Below are 8,677 nucleotides of genomic sequence, written 5' to 3' on the forward strand. Positions count from 1 at the left end.
CCCCAGTCATTCTGAGCTGAGGCTCTGTCTGTACTCTGATTGCTGGTAACAGATCAAGACATTTGTTCTCAGTGAGGTCACAATCTGAGACACACTAATCATGTATAAAAATGAAGCCCAAGGCTTAGCGGCTAAGCGCTTGCCTGTGAAGCCTAAGGACCCCAGTTCGAGGCTCGGTTCCCCAGGTCCCACGTTAGCCAGATGCACAAGGGGGCGCACGCATCTGGAGTTAGTTTGCAGAGGCTGGAAGCCTTGGTGCGCCCATTCTCTCTCTCTCCCTCTGTCTGTCTTTCTCTGTGTGTCTGTCGCTCTCAAATAAATAAATTAAAAATTAAAAAAAAAAAAATGAAGCCCAAGCCAGACCTCAAACCTCTTCATCTCAAAGCAGAGGTAGCCTGCATTACTGTATTGGTGACAGTGCAGAGGCCAACTAAAGCCCAAGAGAACCTGGAGGATGTGGAACCTTTGTGCTGAGGCACCCAGGAAGGAGGAGACCTCACACCAAAGGGAATGTGTCCTGAAGCCCTAATCTCTTTCCTCTCTCTCACTCTTGTAGGAAACCAATGATTCCTCATCTCTTAAGGCCCTGGGGGCTTTGGGGAGTCACTTCCACCATTCTCTCCCCTTTCAGTATCAGTGAGAAACCAAAGCTACTGGCTGGAGAAATCCAGGCAGAATCCGACTGTGGTGGTTTGATTCAGGTGTCCCCCATAAACTCATGTTCTGAGTGCTAGGTCCCCAGCTGGTGGCATTCTGGGTAATGGATCCTCCTGAAGGAAGTGTATTGTGGGTGGCAGGCTTATAGGTTTATAGCCAGCCTTCCCTTTGTAGCCAGTGCTTGGCACACTCTTCTGCTGCTGTTGTCCACCTGATGTTGGTCAGGGGCTGATGTCCACCCTCTGCTCATGCCATTGTTATCCCCTGCTGTCATGGAGCTTCCTCTCGGGTCTCTAAACCAAAATAATCCCTTTCCTCCCACGAGCTGCTCTTGGTTGGGTATTTTCGGCCAGCTGCGTGAAATTGACTGCAACACTGACCAAAACTTTAGTTTCATTTTGTTGGTTTGTTTTAGAAAGCAAATATACATACATACAAACATACATACATACATACATATACACACATTTTTTTGAGGTAGGATCTTGCTCGAGCCCATACTGATCTGGAATGTACCATGTAATCTCAGGCTGACCTTGAACTCACAGAGATCCTCCTACTTTTGCCTCCTGAGTGCTGGAATTAAAGGAGTGCACCACTATGCCCTGCTTCAGACGTTTAAAATTTGTGTATATATATAATATATATCATAAAATTTAAAATTTATATATATATATATATATATGTATATATATATATATATATATATATCATAACTGGTTATACTCTTTTATTCCTTTTACCCTAGGAGCCCTCCTCAGTGGGGTTATGGTATTCACTGTGGAGTCATGAAGGCCTTAGTTGGTCCCTGTTGGGATAGCGGGGCGACCATGCCTCAGGGTATTTCTATCCACTCTGTGGCTCTCACAGTCTTTCTGTTCCCCCACTTCCACAATGTTCCCATTGAGCCATGGCGGGACTGTTCATAGTCTTATTTAGTGTTGAGTTCTCTGTAGCCTCTGGATTTGTGCTTTGATAGGTTTTGACTGTTCACCATGTCTGTCACCATCGCCCTGGAGCTGGTTGTCAGGCTAGCAGTGAGAGCAGTGTTCGTGTCCATGCTTCCTCTGCAGTTTCTACTGGGCCCTGGCAGATGTGGTAGAGGTGACATTCTGGTGGTGGGCAGTCAGCTCTCTTCTTGTCTTCTCAGTGGATCTGGGCTGTACTCCATTTTCTCTGCCATCTGTAAAATAAAACAGCTTCTCCAACCAAGAGTGAGAGCAGCTTGGGTTAAATGGGCTATGCAAAGTGATTTGAGAGATTGTGTGTGTGTGTGTGTGTGTGTGCAAGCCCACTCTTCTTCTCCAGAGAGCAGTGGGGGCTTCTTTCTGAAGTTGATGGGCTTCCTGACCATGGGATTCTCACTTGGTTTCCAGCACCAGGTATGAATTCTCCCCAATAAGTGGGCCTTATGTCCAATCAGAAGACAGTTGGTTACCCTCAAAGGCTTTGTGCCTCCATTGTGCAAGTGTGTACTTCTTGCCTGGCTTATTGACTCTGTAGTCTGTGGGGTCCCCTGCTTATTCATGCCGTTGGTGACCGCTTTCTTCCAGCAGCTCCCATAAGGCTTTCCAGCATTAGCCAGGAGGGAGCTAGTCTCCCCTTCAGTTCCAATGTAGTATTCCAATGTCCTGGGACCTCAGTATGTGGTGCCTTCAGCAATAGGGTCTTCCCTTTTCACTCTGGCTGATAATCAAGTGTTTGGGTAATGGCCTGCATTGTTTGGGGACCTCATGGTGTCCTTGGCCAACTTGCTAATATTTCTACTTTCCCTCCCCCGACATTGCTAGTGAATTTTGGAACCCTTTCTCACTGATCTCAGATATAAGTTTAGAATTTTTTTTTTTGAATTGTGATAAAATACACACAATATACAATTTACCATCTTAACCATTTTAAATATACATTCATGCTATCAAGTATAATTATGCTGTCATTCAACAGTGATCACTCCTCATCTCCAGAACTTGATCTTCCCAAATTGAAACTCTATCCCCATTAAACGGTAACTCCCCATCCCAACATCCTTATTTAGAAAGCTCTTCACGGTACTGCTAGTTTGTTCACATTGGCACAATGAAAACTTGGTTCTAGAGCTTGGGATGGTGAAAAAGAGCAGAGGATAGAAATTAAGAGAGAGAGAGAGAGAGAGAGAGAGAGAGAGAGAGAGAGAGAGAGAGGGTTGAAGACCAGGAGTGAAGGGTGAGGGTATGATAAGTTCCTATCAGCTGCTTAGCTGGCTGTGATCAGGTCTCCTTGGAGCTAACATGAAGTGGGGGTTCTCTCTGCTTCTCATCTTGTCTGAAGTATGAGGCTGTGTGACTCAGCTCACAACACACTTATATTGATCTCTTTTCCCCACCACCTCGTCCTGAGGGAAAGTCAAGTTTAAGTGGAAATGGGTTCTCTGTAGAAGTTGCCTATACATTCTTGAGCTGCAAATGGTGTGTGGGTGACAAGTTCTTTTGGTGTAGTCATATTTGCAAGAATGTGTTCAGTCATTTCTGATTTCAAAGCCTAAAATTGGCTGTGGGAGATCATAGTTCCTTCAACTGCACTCTGAATTCATAGGATGTCACTTGGCAGGTCACTACAGAGCTATGTAGACAAGAATGCATACGAGGAGAGTTTTCTTAGGAAAAGACAGTTTGGGGGCTAGAACAGAACTCAATCCATGAGGGTCACAATACTATATAAGGCTCTGGGCCAGTGAAACGGGTGGTGAACCTTCAAGTAGGCATCAAAGTTGTTGACCTCAGGCCAGGCGTGGTGGCACACGCCTTTAACCCCAGCACTTGGGAGGCACAGGCAGGTGGATTGCCGTGAGTTCGAGGCCACCCTGAGACTACATAATGAACTCCAGGTCAGCCTGGGCTAGAGCAAGACCCTACCTTCAAAAAACAAAAAAAAAGTTGCTGGCCTCATCGGGACTCCTAGAATGCTTCATTATGGTTATTAAAGAGGGTAAGAAGACTCACAAGTGTTGATTTATTTACAAACAGAAATCATGGGGCTGGAGAAATGGCTTAGTGGTTAAGCGCTTGCCTGTGAAGCCTAAGGACCCTGGTTCGAGGCTTGATTCCCCAGTACCCACGTAAGCCAGATACACAAGGTGGCGCATGCATCTGGAGTTTGTTTGCAGTGGCTGGGGGCCCTGATGTACCCCTTCTCTTTCTCTCTCTCTCTCTCTCTCTCTCTTGCAATCAAATAAATAAATAGAAATCGCAGCCAGGCATGGTGGTGCACACCTTTAATCCCAGTACTCGGGAGGCAGAGGTAGGAGGATCACTGTGGGTTCAAGTCCACCCCGAGACTACATAATGAATTCCAGGTCAGCCTGGGCTAGAGTGAGACCCTACCTAAGAAAAGAAATTGCTATGTGTTTTCTGCTGTGAAGTTTTGAGTTTTTCTCAGTATCCTTCAACATGTGACTATGCTAATCCTGAAGCTATATCAATTGTCCAGAGGGTTCTGAAGCTCCTCAGAGGCCAAGAACTCTATGCCACTTCTCTGAATTCGGAAGAGTGTGATCTTTCACCTATTAAAAAAAAATAGCAAAAACACATGTTGACTGACCTGTCTAACGTTTTCTTGTTTATATATTTGTGTATATATGAGCATTGCACGTGACCTCACGGTGCTGCGCTCTGTCTTCCTGAGACAGGGTCTCTTGCTGCTGCAAAGGAAGGAGAGTCTGAGATTCTCCCAGCTCTGCCTCCCATTGTTGATGATGCATTGGGATCAAGGATGCATGCAGCACTTTGCATTACATGGCTACTAAAATGCAGGCCATCAGGCTTTGCAAGCCTTTAGCTCCCTCCCCCATCATGCCTTACTTTAAAAAAAAATTTGAGGGCTGGAGAGATGGCTTAGCGGTTAAGCGCTTGCCTGTGAAGCCTAAGGACCCCGGTTCAAGGCTCGGTTCCCCAGGTCCCATGTTAGCCAGATGCACAAGGGGGCGCACGCATCTGGAGTTCGTTTGCAGAGGCTGGAAGCCCTGGCGCGCCCATTCTCTCTCTCTCCCTCTATCTGTCTTTCTCTCTGTGTCTGTCGCTCTCAAATAAATAAATAAATAATTAAAAAAAATTTGAATCTTTTTGATTGTTTTTATTTATTTATTTATTTGAGAGCCACAGAGAGAGAGTAAAAGAGGCAGAGAGAGAGAGAGAGAGAGAGAGAGAGAGAGAATGGGCACGCCAGGGCCTCCAGCCACCGCAAACAAATTCCAGATGTGTGCTCCCCCTGGTGCATCTGGCTAACGTGGGTCCTGAGGAATCAAGCCTCTAACCAGGGTTCTTAGGCTTCACAGGCAAGTGCTTAACCACTAAGCCATCTCTCTAGCCCATGCCTTACTTTTTTATAAAATTATTTAATTTTTGTTTATTTGAGGGGGGGGGGAAGACACACACACACACACAGAGAGACAATTGGGACGCCAGGGCCTCCAGCCACTGCAAACGAACTCCATATGCATACACCACCTTGTGCACCTAGCTTAGGTGGGTCCTGGGGAATCAAACCTGGATCCTTAGGCTTTGCAGGCATGTGCCTTAACTGCTAAGCCATCCCTCCAGCCCACACCTTACTTTTTGAAAATTCAGCCCTGTTGAAGTTAATTCTGTTTTCAATTTTTTTTTAAATTTATTTATTTAAGAGCGACAGACACAGAGAGAAAGACAGATAGAGGGAGAGAGAGAGAATGGGCGCGCCAGGGCTTCCAGCCTCTGCAAACGAACTCCAGACGCGTGCGCCCCCTTGTGCATCTGGCTAACGTGGGACCTGGGGAACCGAGCCTCGAACCGGGGTCCTTAGGCTTCACAGGCAAGCGCTTAACCGCTAAGCCATCTCTCCAGCCCTAATTCTGTTTTCAGAAACACACATCCCAAGCCATTTAGATATGTCCTCAACGAGTGGCCTCACTCATGTAAGAGAACTTCCATAGCCAGACATTATCCAGAGCCAGGGTGGCAACTCTCACATACATTTTTCATCTGAGCAACTGACCTCTACGATGAGTAAAGTAAAAGAGCTGTTGTTCAGAGGAAATCATGCATCAGTGAGGAATTAAGGACCCAACACAGCCTGTGGACCTGGAAGGTAAGAAAACAGTGGCCCATAGAGGTTAAAATATGGAGTTGGGGTGGGATCTGCCTTCTCTAGCCTCCAGCACCTTTCCCTGGCACCAGCCTCATGTCGCCCTGGTACTTTTCTTTCTTTCCCTCTTTCTTTCTTTCTCTCTCTCTTTCTTTCTTTCTTTCTTTCTTTCTTTCTTTCTTTCTTTCTTTCTTTCTTTCTTTCTTCTTCTTCTTTTTTTTTTTTTGTTTGTTTTTTTTTTTTTGTTTTTTCAAGATAAGGTCTCACTCTAACCCAAGCTGACCTGGAATTCACTATGTAGTCTCAGGGTGGCCTCGAACTCTTGACAATCCTCCTACCTCTGTCTCCCGAGTGCTGGGATTAAAGGCGTGCGCCACCACGCCTGGCTTTTACAACAGCATTTCTTTTTTTAAAATATATTTTTGTTCATTTGTTATTTATTTATTAAATGAGAGCGAAAGACACAGAGAGAAAGCCAGATAGAGGGAGAGAGAGAGAGGATGGGCACGCCAGGGCTTCCAGCCACTGCAAACGAACTCCAGATGCGTGCGCCCCCTTGTGCATCTGGCTAACGTGGGACCTGGGGAACCCAGCCTCGGGGTCCTTAGGCTTCACAGGCAAGTGCTTAACTGCTAAGCCATCTCTCCAGCCCACAATAGCATTTCTTTACAAACATGTAAGCAAATAGGAATGCAGAGTTCTCATCACTCCTTCTTTACACACAAATGTACAATTTTTTTTTGTTTTATTTGATTTATTTACTTGAGAGTGACAGAGAGAGAAAAAGGCAGAGAGAGAGAGAAAGAGAGAGAGAGAATGGGCACGCCAGGGCCTGCCAGCCACTGTAAACGAACTCCAGATGCGAGCGCCCCCTTGTGCATCTGGCTAATGTGGGTCCTGGGGAATCCAGCGTGGAACCAAGGTCCTTAGGCTTCACAGGCAAGCGCTTAACCACTAAGCCATCTCTCCAGCCTGCAAATGCACCAGCTCTGCATATCGCTTTCCCCCAATAATCTCACCATGCCAATGCTAGCACAATTTCTTCATTGGTTTTCATTGTATGAAGGTGCAAGAATTTATTTTACCAGTTCCACAATGATGGACTTTTAATTTTTTTTCTGATCTTTTTCTATTGCATCACTTCTGTGATGACCACTCTTGTACGCATGTGCAATCATAAAATGTACCTGTAGAATGAATTCCAAAAAAGCAGAGCTCCAGATCACAGGGCATATGCATTTGTAAGCTATTGTTGTTTGGTGACTTTTTTAAAAATTTAAAAAAAAAAAAAAAAGAAAATTATGGGGCTGGAGAGATGGCTTAATGGTTAAGCTGCTTGCCTGTGAAGCCTAAAGACCCAGGTTCAATTCCCCAGTACCCATGTAAGCCAGATGTACATGATGGCACATGTGTCTGGATTTCATTTGCAGTGGCTAGAGGCCTTGTTGTGCCCAATCTCTCTGCGTCTAACAAATAAATAAATAAAATAAAAATTAAAGAAAATAAAATTACTAGCCAAGCATGGTAGTGCACACTTATAATCTCAGGACCTGAGAGATGGAGGCAGGAAAATCCCAATTTTGAAGCCAGCCTGGGCTACGTTGCAAGACCTTGTAGCCAATGAAGAAAAAAAAAAAAGAAAGAAGGAAAGAAAGAAAAAAAGAAATCACGATGATTTGCCAAATGGTGACTTGTCCACTTAAAAGTATTTGTAGTCCCTGACACCTTTGCAGCTGCTTTGTAGCATGAATGGCAAGAGGGGCCAAGACGCTCATTTCCCCTGTGCGCTGGGTCCGGTAGTCATCACCAAGCACCCAGCATTGAGGACTGGGCTTCCTGTTAAGCTCAGGCAGTAAGCCATTGAGGGATAGACTGACTCTTCTTTTTTTTAAAAAAAAAAATTATTTATTTATTTGAGAGTGACAGACAGACAGACAGAGAAAGAGGCAGATAGAGATAGAGAATGGGAACGCCAGGGCCTCCAGCCACTGCAAACGAACTTTCCTTGGTTTGGGCTGGAGATATGGCCTAGCGATGAAGGTGCTTGTTTGCAAAGCCAAAGGACCCAGGACCCATGTAAGACAGACGCACAAGGTGGTGCATGCATCTGGAGTTTGTTTGCAACCCTGGTGCAGCCATTCTCTCCCTTTCTCTTTCTTACTCTCTGCCTTTTGGGAAAAAAAAGGATTTATTTTGGCTTACAGACTGGAGGGGAAGCTCTCTGATGGTAGGGGAAACTGATGGCATGAGCAGAGGGTGGACATCACCCCCTGGTCAACATAAGATGGACAACAGGAACATGAGAGTGTGCCAAACGCTGGCAAGGAAAAGCTGGCTATAATACTCATACGCCCGCCCCCAACAATACTCTGCCTCCAGGAGGCGTCCCAAATCTGCGTCAGCTGGGAACCTAGCATTCAGCACACCTAAATTTATGGGTGATACCTGAATCAAACCTCTACACTTGTGAAGCCTAAGGATCTAGGTTCGATTCCCTGGTACCCACATAAGCCAGCTGCACAAGGTGATGCATGCGTCTGGAATTCATTTTCAGTGGCTAGAGGCCCTGATGCACCCATTCTCTCCCTCTCTCTCTCTTTCTTTTCCTCCCTCCCTCTCTCTCTCTCACTCTCTCTCTGCCTTTCTCTCAATAAAGAAAGAAAGCCAAGCAGGCCTGCTTGTAATCCTAGCATTCAGGAGACGGTGGCAGGCAAATCCCTGAGTCTAATCGGTCTGATCTAATTAGGTGAGTTCCAGGCCAACTGGAGACCCATCTGAATAAGCACAGATGGTTCCTGAGCAAACACCCAAGTTTGTTCACTGGTCTCCACATATGGATGGGCAGACAGGCACACACACACACACACACACACACACACACACACACACACACACGTGATATGAAAGGCTTTTTAATTTAAGTTAA

The sequence above is a fragment of the Jaculus jaculus genome, chromosome 4 (assembly GCF_020740685.1).
Source record: "Jaculus jaculus isolate mJacJac1 chromosome 4, mJacJac1.mat.Y.cur, whole genome shotgun sequence".
Classification (NCBI taxonomy): Eukaryota; Metazoa; Chordata; class Mammalia; order Rodentia; family Dipodidae; genus Jaculus; species Jaculus jaculus.